The sequence below is a fragment of the Dermacentor silvarum genome, chromosome 7, assembly GCF_013339745.2.
Source record: "Dermacentor silvarum isolate Dsil-2018 chromosome 7, BIME_Dsil_1.4, whole genome shotgun sequence".
Lineage (NCBI taxonomy): Eukaryota > Metazoa > Arthropoda > Arachnida > Ixodida > Ixodidae > Dermacentor > Dermacentor silvarum.
This window is the reverse complement of record NC_051160.1, coordinates 133845057-133863317: the sequence shown is the minus strand read 5'-3', so window position 1 is coordinate 133863317 and position 18261 is coordinate 133845057.

Sequence of the window (18261 nt, the reverse complement as noted above, 5' to 3'; positions counted from 1 at the left end):
ATCATGTACCAATATTTCAAAATATGCAAATGCCACGTAGCCGGTCAAAATCAAGATAATGTAGTTTGCCGTCGCTTGGAGCTGCTCATATGATTTTTTGCATTCCGCTTAATTACATGAATAGTGCTGTTTATTTATTCAACTTCTCATGAATTATAATGAGATGGAAAGTGTTAATGAGAAAAATTGTAGAAGCACATGAAAAACTCCCGATACAGCTTTTTGTTGCTCATTACGTGCTACATAAAACTGTTTTCCCGAGCCTGAAAGCCCGCGAAAACACGCAAAATTGCCGGGCGACTGGCTGCTCGAGCCACATTGCGCGTATTCGCGGGCTTCTTTATAAGTACACACTAATTGTCCATATCTTTAATAATGCATATATGTTATCTGTTTGCCGACATCTCGATTAGCCATAACGTGCGTGTGGCACTCCTTCCGGGCAATTTTAAGTGGAGTTTCGTATACGTGTATTCTTTAAACAGGGTGTTTCGGCTAACTCGTGGCATTGCCTTTTTAAGTAAATTTGTGATGTAGGCAAACGTAAATGACACATTACTGTTCAGCGTACTCTACAGCAGACCACGCTGTAACTTTATGATTAAGATAACTAATTAAAAAGATTACTGGATTTTCACTGGAAGCATGAAACTATAAACGTACACAATCAAGCGAAACGTTGTAGAGGTTATGAAGTAAGCACGACGGCTTGACTTTTTTAGGTTACGGAAAAGGGCGCAAGATCTAAATAGTACCACTTGGCAAGCTTTTTAGACGGAGCGTCATTACTGCTGAAACATCAATGTCTGAGCACGTAGCATCCTTCATGATTCGGGTATGCGTGACGGAGATAGACCGACGCAAGTGATTTCGACCAATATATTTTTGGAGATGATTGCTTATGGCTGAAGTCGTAAGGAAATGTGGGAGACCTAGAATGTACCCTTAGCAAGCGCTTATCCTGTTAGCGTTTTCACCGCCGCCAGACTGCGCAGAGGGTGAGGTAATTTTGGCAGGGAGTAGACAAACGTTCAACACGAGAGGCATAACCATCCTCTCTGAGGCGCTTAGAACCATTTTCATTACAGCTTCTTATGACGTTCAGCATGTGTTTAATACATATCTTCAGTCAACATGTTTGGAGCGGTGATAATACTCTGCGCTAGTTACGTCATATTTTACTTTAGATCTCGCCCGCTTTCTTTGGAGCTGGAAAAAAATTCCCGCCCAAGTAATCCGTACAGATGGTTAACCAGCGAAGCTGAAACGTGTGGCCCCAGTGTTTATCACGGGGTTCATTCCGACGGTTTATAAAAGTATTTCTCAATTATTAATTACGTCTCTGCGTTAATGAAGGAGGTTACACACACGTTTGGCTACGCTGGAATGATGACCGGCAACGGAGTCAGCTGGTGAAGAAGACGACGATGACAAACGCGGGACAGTGGCACGAGCGCGTGCGCGCGGTTTCCCCGAGGGGCGCCAACGAGCCAGCTGCGGAAGAAGACGACGCTCGAGCCATTGCTGATGATGATACATTTCGGCGTACAGGCGACAGATGGACGAATCGGCTAGCCACAAACAGCTTCACTGTAAAATGATACGTCATATGCATACTAAAGCGAAATTGGCCCATGCGCGCCTTTTAACAGCAGGCATGCCCAAATCCCTAAACAATTCTTCCACCGAAAAGAAAAAAGACTGGCGAAGACCGTTATATGTTACTGGTCCTCGTGAAGCGTTGCTGTAAGGCGGCATCACCTGATTTCATCCACTCAGTCCAATGAAGTGTTCTGATGAAAAAAAAAAAGATTGCACACTTTGGAATCACAATGCACACTTTGGAATCTGTGTGAAGCGAAGCCTTCGTGAAGCAGTTAACGGAATGTTATAAACATGCGTATTTAATTCCTTCGTCTTCTGCGTAAATGGAAATTGGGGCGAACTCATACCTCCCGCACGCATGTTCTAAGCATTGTGATCACTCTTATATTGGCGAGTATTTCCTATTTTTCATGTATTTTATGGGTACCGCCCCATTTTGCCTAGTCCTTTATTGTGTGCATATGCCATAGCATGGAAATCATCATAAGCGACATCAGCAGCAGCAACATGCGGCGATTATGTCAAAGGGCCAGTAGGCGTTCGCACAATAGTAGTATACTGCCAATGTGTCTGGGCCACAATTTGCCAGGGTTTGTCATCACTTCAAGTGATCAGAAGTATGGAGCTGTCAAGATGCATCTAGAAAAATTGTATCTGCTTTTCGTATATAGAAATGCGTTGCTACTTCCAATGTCCTTGGTAAATAAATGCAACATACGGCGCGTCGTGACGATATTATCGCCATTGCACTTTATGCGGAACCTCACGGCGACGCCGGCGGCAGAAGTCGGCTTGGAGTGCCCGTATAATTGCTATCACAATAAAAAATTGTATGCCGCCCTGATATATTTTCATGCCAGTGCCAACATGTAGGACGATATCCTATGCAGGCCATGGACAAGATGTTCTTAAAGGAGTTAAAATTACGTGAGTAAAGCCTACAGTCGAGTCTCTATTTTCGATTGCAGGATCGCATATAAGCAGTTAAAAAATATGGTTTGCAAAAAAGAAGGTTGCGTTGATATATGTCGTCCTTGTTGTGCACGATGCAAGTGCCGCGGTGCACGTGCTGCTATGTTTTTGACATTTCGTCATCGTCGTTGAAACGTGTCTTAGCACTTAGTGTTTAGGGCATCAAACACTTTCCGTAATGACTATACATATGATGTTCGTTTGCACGGACGCCGAGATCACCCATACAGTGTTCCTAGTAAGGTTCCTTAATGATGACTTACAATTAAGACATGTCTGAATTGCCATCAGAACATCGCACACACCATTTTGGCAGGTTCACAAAACTTCGGAGTCTGTAGAAACAGTGTTTATGACTAATTCAACGCAAAAGTCACTGTGAAAATTTTTTTAGAATATGCTTGATAGTCGACGTCACTTTCCCTATGCGCCTTTGGTTCTAAACACAAAAATATGCAGTAGTATACAGTAATATAATAATAATGTACCCAATGAACGTAATCAGTTCCAGTTGCGAAGCAACTAAGTTGAACATTTGTGCAGTATCTGAGAGATCTGGTCTAGTAAAAGTACTGAAAGTTGGGCGAGTTGGTAGGCATTCTTCTTGAAACTGGAGCGCGCGCACAAGCCACGAGGACAATAATGCAAAGGTAACCCACAGCACCTGTCTGTTACCTTTACCTTATTGTCCTCGTTTATTGTGTGCACGCTGCAGTTTCAAGAGGAACATCTGATCGAGGCCTGAAATCGTCCTTAAATTGTTTATTATACCGAAAATTGGCACTCGATATTTTTTGTACAAGTAGGAATAAAATGAAACGGTATGTTCCATGCAACACAAAAGTATTTTTGTGACACACGAGCCACACATAGCCGGAAAATGTGTTTACGAAAGCTTACCTTAGGCTTTACGACACAACGAACAAAAAACCCTTTTCTTTTACCTGCCGCATTTTCGGTGGGCATTAGAACACCATATGGGCTGACCCTGAAGAGCCTGTTTCTGTCAGCAGCAACGATCAACGCCTGTCTGGCAGCATACCCCTTCTGGTGACATTGTTTGGATAAACGTAAGAGAGTTAAGCTTTTTGACTGATATACTCCTATCTGTTATTTTTATGGTGTTTTTCACAGTACACTTGTCTCGATATAAGCGCAGGAGAACCTGCTTTATTAAACACGCCATGTTTATAATAGAATGCATGACCATGGTCAATTTCAGTCGTCAGGGGCTTTCGGTAAACACTACTCGCCTATTGGACCTCCAGGCAACATTCAGACGCGAATGCGTTCTTTTCTAGATCTACGCATTTCATCGACTCGCAGGAAACCATCCCAGAAGTCTCAAAGGCTTTCATGTTCTTGTTTCTACAACCATTCCCACTGATATTAGAGCTTTCCTTAGCACCAGGGAAGCTATGGCCGTCAGCCACATGCCGAGTGTCTTGGATTTTAATGTGCCGATCAGTGTGCTTTTCGGGGGCAGTTTGCAAAATTTGACCAAGAGACCCACCACATGCAGAATGGTTGTTCTGTGCACCTGTCCATTGGCCAGGTAGATCAGCAAAGATACATGCATTTTTACAGCACTCATTGCTGTAAAAATGTGGTCGGCGGTGTGGTCACGCAGTGTGGTTGGCGGTGCTAAAATAGTCATTAAACGGCAACACACGTAACTCATTACAAAGAGGAGGACCTTCCGAGCCTTGTAGCCGCTTTTCACACAAGCGAAGCTCATACTTCAAGAGCTCCGGTACAATTTGTGGGGTCTGAGCCTCAGAAACAAATCTCCTACCGAGCATTTCCTTTAAATGGTCGTCATAGTTCAAGGTAATGAGCTCTAGCCTGAGCCTTCCCGTTGCATATTCACACACTTTGCGCAGGCCATCAAGCGCCTTGCGTTCGGCTTGATGGGCTTGCGCACTATCCTGGCGCACATTACTTTTTCGTCTACCTATGCTTTAGGCTCCACGTCTTTCAAGACAAGTTTCTCACCGACCTGCATGAGCGTCACAATTTCCATTTCTGTCTTCCATGCGGCCCTCTGCTAGATCCATGTGGGCGATGCTCCAGCCTTCTTAAAAAACAGAAAGTCCTGTCGCGGACGCCATTGTTACGGTTAGGTGCGAGGAGCAGGTTTAACTGTGTGAGTCCGAGTCACCTCCGAGGGCAGCAAGAAAGGAATGGCAACGGGCACGGCACCTGTACATATACTCAAACATAAGAAAGTAAAACATTCGACATTCGAGGACAATACAAAAGCGTCTCTACAAAACGTTCGTGCTGCTACATTGGGCTCAATGTGGCGTTCCACGAAGCCTACGCAGCTGCGTCACTGCCTCGCTCGAGGAAGAGATGTCAGCCGGCCTTAGCATCCCGGCTCACGCGGTTGAACGCGACATACTTAAACTACTCGCAATGCCATTGAAGCGTTACGGAGAGGAGAGGTACAGTTGTGGTACATCGTTGCAGGTGTAAGTCTTGAATGAAGATTGATCAGGGTTGCTGGCGATAGATGCGGGGAGGTGGTTCATTCCGATGACGTCTTTAGCACGAATGAGTGAAAGTACAAGTTGGTGGGGCAGCTCAGCATTTAACTTTAAAACGATGATCAACACGTGGTGAGATGTAGGATGGCGCCGTAAAGAGGGCGTTTTTTTTAATTATGGTTGTAGTGAAGAAGAGGGACGATGCAGTGGAGCATCCTTACCAGCGCTGTCTAGTGGGTCAGTCTCTCCAGCTCATCGCTCGGACTACGCCGCTCGCACTCGCAGTTCCCTGAACTGATCGAACGGTCAGCCCTAACGTTTGCGTGCAATAAACACCTTTACAAGTGGTGGAGAGTGCTACGCTCGAACCGCATCTTGGAGCTTCGATCCCGTACCCTCTCTTCAACCATGTCTCAAGACGCATCTCAGCCTACGACCCGACAAACGCCTCCTGCACCCTCTGTCGTGTGCTCTGGTCTACCTCGCCACAAGGATCCTCCTGTTTTCAGCGGCAAAGACGACAATGACGTGTAGGACTGGCTTTCCACGTAGGAGCGAGTAATTGTTATCAATAAATGGGACGATGCCACGAAACTAAGCAACGTGCTCTTTTACCTCGCCGGTGTGGCAAGCCTCTGGTACAACAACCACCAGACGGAAATTTCGACATGGTCCGCGTTCAGGACCTCATTGGTAGCTGTGTTTGGTCGTCCTGCCGCACGCAAGGTGCGAGCAGAATGCCGCCTGCGAGAACTAGCCCAACAGCCAGGAGATTCCTTCACTAGCTATATCGAAGATATCCTAGACTTGTGTAAGCGCGTGGACACGACGATGCCGGAATCAGACAGAATCAGAAACGTTATGAAAGGAATCGACGACGCCGCTTTCAACATGCTGCTCGCTAAGAACCCAGAATCTCTCACAGAGATCGGTACGTTATGCCAAAGTTACGAGGAGCTACGCAGGCAGCGCTCGTTGACTCGTCGGTCTTCATCACGCGACGAACACATCGCTGGTCTGGCTACCACCTTCGACCAGACCGCACTGCTGCGGAAATCAAGTCATTCATTCGGGAGGAAGTAGCACGCCAACTCTCCTTGGTACCCTTTGCTCAGCCGTCGCATGTGCCACAGCCTGCTTCGACTATCGTGCTTCCGCTCCGCTGCGCCATCGAGCAAGAAATCGCCGAGGTATTGCCCGACCAACGCCACCATGTTCCTGCGCCTGTGCCACTGACCTACACCGACGTCGTGGCTTCACCCAAACAGGCACCAGCACCGCTCAGCTACGGTGAAGTCGTCGCGAGGCCCCACCCAATCTCGGCGCATGTGCCCCTCACTTATGCCGACGTCGTGGCTAGGCCACAAGTGCCGCCCACAATATAGTACTATCACCAGCTGCCCCATACAGGGCGTGCTCCGACGTGGGCGGGACCAGCCACAGGGAACCGGTGGCGTACGTCTGACAACCGGGCTATATGCTTTGTCTGCGGCTACAGCGGTCACGTGGCTCGTTTCTGTAATCGTGTGCAGCCGTCCAGTGTCGCATCATCCATGACAAACCCTTCGCCCCGTCCATATTACGACCCACCTTCCGGTGTGTCACCGACATACTGCCCGCCGCCGAACACCCGCCGTTCCCCATCTCCACGCCAGCGATCGTTATCGCCGATGCGACCTCGCGCCGCTCTTCGGGATGAGGACAACTAACAGTCGCAGTCCAAGAGGCAAGGGCTGTGACAACGTCGAAGTACACAAGTCCTCTCTGCAGCCCATGCAATGTGATAGACGTATTTGTCGACGGTGTCCGCGCGTCTGCACTTGTGGACACAGGAGCAGCCGTATGTGTTATGGACGCTACACTTTGCCGCTTACTTCGGAAAGTCATGACGCCCCTGTCCGGACTATCACTTCGCACAGCCAGTGCTCAGCATATTCGACCCTTGGCGTCTTACACTGCTCGTGTAGAAATTCAGGATGTTGTCTACGCCATAGAATTCTTCATACTTTCCTCCTCCTCTCACGATGTCATCCTGGGCTGGGTTTTCACTCGCCCCACAATGCCGTTATTGATTGCGCACGGGCCGAAATAGAACTATCACCGCTGTTAGATTTGACGCCAACTGAAGCTCCACCGCTTTCCAGGAAACTGACCGTCGAAGCCGACACTCAGGTTGCTCCCAACGCCTCAATGATCGTGTCCATGCATTGCAGTGCCCTCTCGGACGCAATTGCGTTACTTTCGCCGTCTGGCAGTTTCCTCGCAAGGAAGGGCGTGTTGCTACCTTTTGCGACCGTGGACATCATCAAGGGCACTAGCACAATTTTCGTTTGCAACCCATGCCTATACCCTGTCTTGCTGTTCCGAGGAGAATGTGTTGGTACGTGGAAGCCATCGACGACGTGCAAGTTATCGACCTGCCCGACTACCCGAATTGCGCCACATACCGTACCTTCAGTGCTGTTTCTACATCTGACGCATTGCCCAGAGATGTATTTGGTTCCTCCATCGCTGGAACCCTTACAGCGGCCCAGTGTGCCCAGCTGCTGTCCCTCTTGGAAGCTGTCCCTCTCGTTCGTCTTTCGACGTGCGGCAAGCTTCCCTGGGTTGGACTTCAACTGTAACGCACCACATCGACACTGACTCTCACCCACCATTGCGACAATGCCCGTATCGCGTTTCTGCCAGCGAACGTCGTGTGATTAACGAGAAAGTCGACGACATGCTTCGTCGCGAAGTAATTCGACCCTCGAAAAGTCCATGGGCTTCTCCTGTAGTACTTGTTACAAAGAAGGACGGCTCAACAATCGCCGGCTCAACAAGATCACTCGCAAGGACGTCTATCCCCCGCCTCGCATAGACGACGCAATTGACTGCCTGCAAGGAACCGAGTTCTTTTCATCTCTGGATTTGCGCTCCGGGTATTGGCAAGTGCCTATGGAAGAAGTCGATCGGCCGAAAACAGCTTTTATCAAGCCCGACGGCTTGTATGAGTTCAACGTCATGCCTTTTGGACTCTGTAATGCGCCCGCGACATTCGAGCGCATGATGGACACAGTTCTGCGAGGATTAAAGTGGCACACATGTTTGTGCTATCTTGACGACATTGTAGTTTTCGCGCCCAACTTCCCCACACACCTCGAACGCCTCCGGCGTGTTTTAACGTGTTTATCGAACGCCGGCCTACAATTAAACGTAAAGAAGTGCAGATTTGTTGCACGGCAACTCGCGATACTTGGATATGTCGTATCCAAGGACGGAATTCTCCCCGACCCCGACAAACATCGCGCCGCTGCCGAATTCCCCAAGCCATCGTCCATCAATGAATTGCGTAGTGTCATCGGTCTATGCTCTACTTCAGACGCTTCATTCGGAATTTCGCCGCCATCATATCGCCCCTGACGAAGCTCCTAGGGAGCAACGGGCTCCTCACCTCGTGGTCATCAGAGTGCGATCGAGGCGTTCACGAGTCTTCGTCGTTTGCTGACTTCCCCCCCCCCCCCAATTTTGCCCATTACGATCCAACAGAGGTACACACAGATGCCAGAGGGGTTGGCCTTGGCGCTGTCCTCGCGCAACGCAAGCAAGGGTTCCCCGAGTATGTCGTCGCTTATGCCAGCCGAACCATTACGAAAGCCGAGAATAATTACACCGTGACAGAAAAAGAATGTCTCGCGATCATCTGGGCTCTTACTAAGTTCCGGCCATATTTGTATGGCCGCCCATTTGATGTCATCACGCACCACCACGCACTATGTTGGGTGGCGTCATTGAAAGATATGTCCGGCCATTCTTGCACGTTGGGCACTTCGCCTGCAAGACTACGACATCCGCGTAGTCTACCGCAGCGGACGACACCACTGTGATGCCGATGCCCTCTCGCGCTCTCCCTTGGCTGACAACAATATATCTCGCTTGACTGTGTCTTCCATCGACCTTTGCACCATCGCTTCCGAGCAGCGCAAGGACCCCTGGATTGCGTCGCTTCTAGGCTGGCTCTCTGATCCACAGACCAGGTCAACAACCCGCGCGTTGCGCCGTCAAGCTCACCATTCAGCCATTCGCGACGACCTGCTTCACCGGCGCAACTACAGCTCCGACGGCCGCCAGTGGTTGTTACTAGTGCCTCGCAGCCTGCGTTCGGAAATATGCGCAACTTTCCACGCCGATGCCCAGTGTGCCCACTCTGGCGTTTTCAAGACTTACCAGCGCCTTCAACAGCGGTACTATTGGCGAGGGATGTACAGCTACGTTCAAACGTTCGTACGCTCCTGTCCCGATCGCCAGCGCCGGAAATCTTCACCCCGCCTCTCGCCAGCTGGGCTGCAACCTTTACCTTGCCCCACCCGGCCCTTTGGGCGAGTCGGTATAGATTTGTACGGGCCCCTTCCCATAACATTCGGCTGGAAACCGCTGGGACATTGTGGCGGTTAACCACCGTATGTCATACGCTGAAACTGCGGCGTTTCCGGCAGCTACCGCGCGCGACGTTGCCTCCGTCCTGCTTCGTCGATTCATCCTACGTCATGGGCCACCCCAGGAGCTGTTCAGTGACCGCGGGCGTGTCTTCCTCTCCGAAGTAGTTGAGGCTGTTATAAAAGAGTGCCACGTTGTCCATCGCACAACAACGGCGCACCATCCTCAAACCAATGGACTAACGGAACGGCTCAATCGTACGCTCGGCGACATGTTCTCAATGTACGTCTCCTCCGACCACTCAAACTGGGACGCCATTCTTCCCTTTGTCACCTACGCGTACAATACCGCTACGCAGAGCACTACTGGTTTTTCGCCATATTTCTTATTGTACGGCCGGCACCCATCGCACACCATCGACACAGTGCTACCATACCGATCCGACGCATCTGAATGTGCGCCCATATCTGATACGGTGAGACATGCCGAAGAGTACCGCGACGTCGCCCGGGCCTTTACCTCCAGTGACCAAGAGCACCAGAAGAACACTCGCGGTGACACCAACTCTCCGCCCATATTTCTTCCTGGCGCGCTTGTGTGGCTCTCAGTTCCTTCCGCTGCACCTGGTCTGTCTTCCAAGTTAATGCCCAAGTATGAAGGTTCCTACCGCATCGTCAAACGTGCATCACCAGTCAACTATGCGGTTGAACCATCTTCGGACATGCGCCGTCGCTGACGCGATATTGTCAACGTCCAGCGCCTCAAGCCGTATTATGATCCCCTAATAGTGACGAACTGTTAGGTCGGCGGACGGCTCTCTTTTTCGTCCCTGGGGTGGTTGTAGTGAAGAAGAGGGACGATACAGTGGGGCATCCTTGCCAGCGTTGTCTAGTGGGTCAGTCTCTCCAGCTCATCGCTCGACTACGCCGCTCGCGCTTGCGTGCAATAAACGCCTTTACAAGGTCAGTAAAAATGGTTTTATGAAAAAAGACAAAGACGGTCAACTAGTGTTCTGCAAGATAGATCAGGAAGGTTCAGAGAAGACTTGATTGCGGACACGCTGGAAGTACGAGAATAATTGGAGTAAATAAAACGAGCTGAACCGTTCTGGACGGCATCAAATTAAAAAAAAGTTTGCACTGATGACGACCGATCCCAGAATAATGATGCTTATTCTAGTTTCCGCATGACTAATGTTTTGTTGAGCGTTAGTTTTGGTGAGGTGGGGCTGAAGAAAGGTTATGGTGCAAAAAACCAAGCATGCGTATGTATTGTAAATACATAATGAATATGACTAAGCCATGTTACGTCATAAGAAATGTGCACGCCAAGATATTTGCAGGAGTGGAGGGATACTAATTTCCATTTAGAGAGTACGAGAAGCCATTTAGAGAGTAATAGATAAAAATACTCAATATTTTGCATATAATATTATTTACGTTCATTGACCAGTCTCTACAGCATAAAAATAGTATATAGGTCAGGATCAAGAGCAGCACAGTCATGTGGGTTAGTCACTACAAGGCAAACTACACAATCATCAGGAAATAATGTAATAGTTGAGGAAACGCATCCAGGATACTCATTAACCTAAATAAGAAATAGTAGTGGCCCCAGGAAAGTTCCTTGTGACAGACTAGAAGTTACGGAACAAGTATGCGAACCTTTCGCACTTACATATTTGGCTCTGTTGCTAAGAAGCACTCTATCCATTTTAGCAGATGAGGGTCAATGTAAAGTGTAATGAGCTTTAGAAGAATACTATGAGAAACTGTATCAAGGCTCTCTGAAAGACGAGAAAGATGCAGTCTCTTAAAGAACCAATATCCACAGGAGAAGGCAGGTTGTTAGTAAAAAGCGGAAGTAGAGTTTCGCAGGATAAAAATTTCCTGAATCCATGCTGGCTGCTATTGAAGAAGTTACTTGACTCTAGAAAGGCAACTAGGTTCAAGAAAATAACATGCTCTGAGAGTTGTTGTGTCCAGAATCGGCAGGGCACATTCTTTGGTTGTTTCCATCGAGGCAGCCCCTTTCATCAACGTCTCCGAGACGGCGACAGTGGCCGACACCGATGGTGACGGGCAATTTAACAGGCACCCCAAATCGGCAGTGCGCATCCTTTGAGTGTTTACCCCTTGATCAGCGGCCGCCTACCTGGCCACAGTGTCAGACACCGACCATGACAAGCTGACCGTCGCGGAGATGCCACTGATTGATGTGAAGGGCCAACTTCGCAGAATTACTACCGTGGGGACGGTGAATAACTCGGTTTCCCAGATGGCAATGCAGTTGCGCCAAATGCTAGGGCAAGGGTGCAACATTAGAGGCGGAGTTTTGTGAACAATGCGACCTCTCTGATTGGCCGCACCAACGTAATCAGATTCCCTAGTCGGGCCAACTGCGGAAGACGACTGTTGGATAAGCGGACACCTTGGGTGCAGTGGTGTGTTCTGACGTGTTCTGATATGTGCTCAGACATGTACTGAGCTGAGACTTTCAAAGTGCTGCCCCATGGACTGGACTTTCACATTTGGAGCCTCTGTAAATATGTAAATAAACCCTTTTTTCTGTCGCTTTAGTCCCGGATGTACTCATTCATATAGCTGAAGGATCACCGGCCCAAACGCTACCCCGAGTCCCGACAACCTGGATGGCAGCGCTGTGATGAGCCCGTCGGCCAACAGCAGTCACCGGCATGTGGTTCCCGACAAACTGGATGGCCGTGGTGAGATCGATCCTTTAGCCAACACTTGGTCCGCGAGCAACTGGATGACAGCGGCAAGATCGAACCTGCAGCCAACGCCAATCGCGAGCAACTGGTTCGCGAGCGGCTGGATGAAAGCAGCGCATCCTGGCTGCACCGTACAGAGTAAGTGTCTGGCTTTGCGCTTCAGTCATAGGATATTTTACCTCAGACTTGTTAAAAACCGATGGAGCATATACAACTGCCTATTTTGATACTGCGGCTGTTGCGTATCTAAGCAGAAAGCAGATTTCAGCATAAATCTGAACTAGCTACTAAAGCCAGACCTCGTACCGATGGGGGAGTAATCGGGAAGTAGATAGCTTCTGTAATTCGTATCAATTAAAGGCGACCCAGGATTTACGTATTTTTGGAACTGATTAGATGCGGTGGTGGAGAATATGGCGACTTGATGCTACTTCGGTGTACAGGCATTTGGTTTCTGCTATATTTTTCTGGCTTCAAATTCTCTTAGGAAAACAGAATTGAACCACTGGTAGTTTTTCTTTTTACTTGCATTGCATTTTGTGCGGGTTTCGCAGCAAGATTATATTGTGGAATGCTTGAGCCAGAGCCTAAAGTAGTGTCCATGGACCTCATGAGTTTGACAAGAGCTAGCTTGTTGCGGTTGTGTGAAGAGTTCGATGTAGAGACAGAGGATAACAGGTCTGAAGGCGAAATTAGAGTAATTTTAGAAAGCAACAGGGACAATGAATACTTTGACTATTTCGGCAATCTAATTCTAAAAGAACAGGAGCAGAAAGTAATTGAGCATGAGCAGGAATTGAAAAGAGAGAAATGGATTAGGCAACAAGACGAAAAGATCGAGGCTCTAAGACAAGAGATTGAAAGAATGCAACAGGGTTTTGAAGTGGAGCGGCAGAAATGTCAGACACCAGTAGAAGTGGCGCACGGAAGGTGCGAAGAAGTCACACGCACGGTTCTAGCGATGGTAGAAAGAGAGGCTAATCTTTGTAAGTCTAAATGTACGTTCATAGGTGATGCCAGATCCGTAGACTGGGGTGTAGTTGTCGAAGAACCCGTTGATGGGGATCGGATTGAGCGCGACGAGATACTGTGCCAATGGACTACTAGTGAAGCAGTAGGCCAGCTGTGGATAATTTGACATAGTTATCCAGGGAGTACGTCGCGAAGGTAGCTCTTGTAGAAGTCCGAGGTGACACAAACGAGTTAGACAAGAGCGCCAGTGTAGAGTCCAATAGGTCAGAAAGGTGCGCAGAAAATTGCACAATGTAGGCAGTGCAGTGCAGTTGTGGAGAGCTTCCAGGTATACGAGCTACGTTGCGCCAAGGAAAATAGCTGCATTGTTCCTAAGTGTGTGAAGCTCTCTGCCCGTTGAGGTAGCATTGAGATGAATGATTTACCCGCAAATCATTCAGACTGTGCCGTTAAGATGGAAATCGCGACCGACGATATAAGTGCCGGTCAGCACGATATGCGGAAGGCTTGATGATGAGCACTAGAAAACGTGCTAGGATGAAGCGGCGTCGCAAAGTCAGAAATGTGACAGGCAGGGCAACGCGACGGCATGAAGGCACTAAAACAAGTGGGGAGCGCAGTCAAAGAGTTATAACGGCGCGTTTGTTATTTGGAATGTTCCAGACCGAGCGTCGCCGAACTGCCGGACAAGAAAGCAAAGAAAGGGCCGGTCGGCGCGAATGTGGACAAAAGCGAAGGGGGCTTGAAGGGGGCAATTATGTTTCCCCTCGTTTGGTTCTTTTCTAGGTGTGTTAGGCATGACACAGGAGATCGGGCCAGTAAGGCGAGGCGAATTGGCCATGCGGGGCAGTGAAATTGCAGTGCGATGCGTAGAAAGCATGTTGCCTGTTTGTAAAGTGTCGGCGGTCACCAGCGTGGAGAATGACCTATGTGCCCTTCGTATTCCCTCGTTGACAAGACGAGCTTTCAGACCGCGCCCGCCTCGAGTATGGCCAAAAGATATGACGCAACCACAGGCTACGCGGAATGTAAACCGATGCAGGTTTTTTGGAAACATCATATTGTTTGTTTGTTTCTTTATTTTTAGTGTTTGGGTAAACGTGTTGACATCTCCGGACTAGAGATCGTTTCGATAAGCAAGTTTTGAGCTTTGTTTAGTTTGCTTATTTTAGAATCTCACAGATATTCGGAAGAGATTGTTGCGTGCGCATAAATTTTTGAAGCATTTTTTTCTCGATATGTCGTTCTTTTTTTAGCAGGTAGGCTTCTTTTGGGTGAGCTACACCTGCAGCGTCAAGTCCAGGTTATTTGTTGAAAGCCTGTGGTGGCGCACTTGAATATCAGTTTACTTTTCGGTAATGTTTGCGAGATTGTTCGGTAATGTTCGCCTGCGTTTTAACTTCGGCTTGGTAACCGCTATAAAGAAATTAATGTATAAAAAACAGAACAAATAGGAAAGAAAAACGCAGCAATTGCACTCTGTGATTGTGGGCTACAAGCGAAGCTGTTCTCCGGCACGCGGCCCCCTCGTGCAAGCGCACGCCACATACAAACTGCCTATTCGCTTATTTGCACAGGCGCGGCAATGCAGCTGGTGGCTTGTTGATCGATGTTCGCTACGGACATTAGCGCTCCCTCGGCGCAGCCAAACCGAGCAGCTGGCGAAGTCAGGAGCTGGGGTAGCTGTCAAAACCGCATGATGTTCACAGTTCGCGACATCTCGAACGTTACCGATCACCATCAAATCGTTCACGCACCACAGTCTGGCGCACACCGCACAAGTGTATCCGAAATGTCTGTTCAGAAAGTCCCTCTGAAAGTTCGCATACGCACCCTTGTGCTCCTCCAATTTACTGGCGTCGTACTTGCGTCGCTTCGCCGCATTCTCCGCTTCGCGACACCCGTCTTCCTTTTGAGCCCGCCGCTTGTAGTGTATCCGGACGACAGACCGAAACCGGATTTCTCACGGACGCAGACTGACTATTTCATGGTTGATCCAAATAGGTCGTGAAGCTTCGGCCGAAAAGTGGTTCAGAACGAATTGTCACCGACATCAGAACGGTGGTTACGGGAGCAGCGACTATGTTTGGAGGGAACAAACATTGGGAAAGAAAAAAGCATTTTTACTTAAAGCAAGACGCAATTAGATTTATTCGACGAAAATAAATTTCCTAATCAATTTTTTATGCGCATGGCGAAAAAGAAGAGACAATTCTATTTTACTAGATCATTATCACTAAGTACCTTTTTTCTGTCGTGTTCTCTGCCGTGGCTCAGGAACATGGATGAAAATAAATGGGCAGCTAAAGGGCACAAGTATCTCTACATGAAAAGCGTGGACACAGAATGGAGGAAGAGGTCAAGGAAGTTGGCAACCAAGTACAGGATAATCGAAACTGTAAATAGACAACCAGGGGTGATCAGAAAGAAAGTGAGAGAAATAGAGACCGTGAATTGGATGCAAAGAATGGAAACGAAAAGGACAATGGAGATTTACAAGAATGAGAAGAAAGAAATTAGAAGGGAAAATCTGTACGATAACACAAAGGGCAGTGCCTTGCTATTTGAGGCTCGAGCCGGTTGCCTAAGGACTAAAACATATCGGAACAAATATTCGGAACTAGATGAGACATGTGTATGCTGCAGTAAAGATCCAGCGACCACTCAGCACATCCTAATGGAATGCGACGGGATCCACCCAGCGAGAACCGTAGGTAACGTGCAACTCCCAGAAGCGCTTGGGTTTAAAGTGGAAGGAAACATAAACAGATCAGCCGTAGAGATCAGCAAGAGACGATTAGAGTACTGGTGGAAAAAAAGCAGGGAAAAGATGGATACGACCTGATCTCTTAAAGTCATAGGCAGCGGTACCAGGTAAATTTTTGAAAAAGAAAAATAATGAGAGGTATACAAAAATGCTAGATAAAGAACATGTATAGTATACCTGATTAAATCAAGCAGGCTAGGTGACTATTTGTCGCCGCCCCGTTTCAAAGGGGATGCCAATAAATCATCATCATCATCATCATCATCGTGTGTGGTACCCCACGCACGAAGGGAAAATACCGTGATGCAGCGATCTATACCGGCGGAAACACGGCTGCAGGTCACACTGCAATACCAAGCCTCAGGTAATTGCCCCAAGTTATCAGATTTTTACAGTGAGTGCCGTGAAAAAAATAATGGTTGACGCAACTCATTACGTATCGAGAGCAGTTCACGGTCACTTTTCAGCGCTCTCCATATCTTTGGCTCGTGTAGTGACGTTTAGATTCGATCGCACTGGCAAAATTAAATGCAGATTGAGGGTGTCCGTGTGTTAAGGTGTATGACGCGTGCACACCATAGTGTAATGTTTCCGTGCTGGGGCATCAAGTTTCTTGCTGATAAACATATTCATGGTCATACTCATCCGGATATTCATAGCTGCGGCGTTGACTGAAATTGTTTTTGGTTGATATTGTATTGATTTACAACTCCAATATGAAGCCAGATATACTATGCAATTGTGCAAATCCTACGTGTCCGTTGTCTTCTAACAAACAGTTTAGGGAGAACCTTTTTTTTTCTTTTTTTGTAGGACACAGCCACCGTTCTGTCGCCAATTCAGGTACATTATCTCTTCTGGGAATGCCATTATTCATAAAACATGCATTGTCATTTATGAGCAACTCGGAAACGACTTTATAATAAGACCCCACACAGAGGAAGCATGGAAAGACGTGATGGAAGGCTTCAGTCCGAGTGGAACTTCCCCAACCGCATTGGGGCCGTGAATGCCAAGCACGTGCTGATAAAAAAATTTGCAGTTTCACCTGAAAGGCGAAGCATCGATGACAATAGAAAATTAGCAGAAATTACGAAGTGAGGATACTACTTTTATCGACCATATCGACTTATAAACGTTCGCTTATTAAGTAAACAACCAAGCATAGCGTCAGCACGAACGGCAAACATAAACATATCACACTCGATGACCGCGGACACGCGCTGGGAAAACGCTGGCGTGAGCAAGCGCGCTTGCAGCAGCGAGCGAAGTCTATCGCCTCAGCGGATACTGAGCACCGAGAACACAAAGCATGCAGAAAGCTACAAGCCGCCGACGCACCTAGACTGTGCCTCCAACGCAGATCGATCTCAAGATACAGCCGCGCGACCGTCACATATGCAGTTGCAACCGGAGCAACCCCCCCCCCCCCCCGCCGCCTCTCCGATGCTTTGCAAAGTTGGGTGCCTCGCGCGGCGAAGGACAGCGCACTTCCAGCCCGAGGTTTGTGCCCTTTCGCGCGGGTGCGATTGAGGCGCCATCGTCGGCTCCAATCGCACGCCTTCACTCGCTTTCAGTGTAAGGCGCATGGTGACGGTGTTATCGCCCATTACCTTCATACGGAACCTCACGGCTATAGTAGAAATTCGCCTAGAGTGTCCATATAATTGCTATCGCAATAAAAAGCCACCAAATTCTGTAACAATTTAGAGAAATTACAAGAGTTTTAGTATAATTATCTTCGCTGTCGCCGATGCCACTTACACATTTTTGTATACTGATGTCGATGCACCTCAGTCATATGGTGATGCAGCTGTATGGCAAAGGCCACCCCTTTTGGTGTGACATAGCAGCCACCTTGACAGTGGTGGCCGTTTTCCTGGCCAGTTGCACCTGTAAAGGTGCACCTTTCACCCGTGATTGTCGCGGATGAGGCGTTTCCAATGGGAAGGAAATTGGTGAAACCTTTCGGGGGCATACATCTTACCAAAGAAAAGAAGGTATTTACTTACTGGTAATTTCACGGACATTATTACCACGTAATGAAGTAATCATGCCATGAATTTGTGGTGCCAAATAGTCAGTGAAGCCTGAATTTGTTCACTTTTAAGTAGGTCGTTAATTAGACACAAGGTGCACCCTATTCTAAAGCTCTTTGTGACATGCAGCTCCAGAGGTGGTCTAATACTTTCTTTACTTTTCAGGTTGTCCATAGCACGGCATGTTGCAGAAAACGCTTTCGGGACATTGGCGAACCACTTCAGGTGTTTCCGCACAGTCATCAGTGTACTGCCAGAGAGGGCCACTGC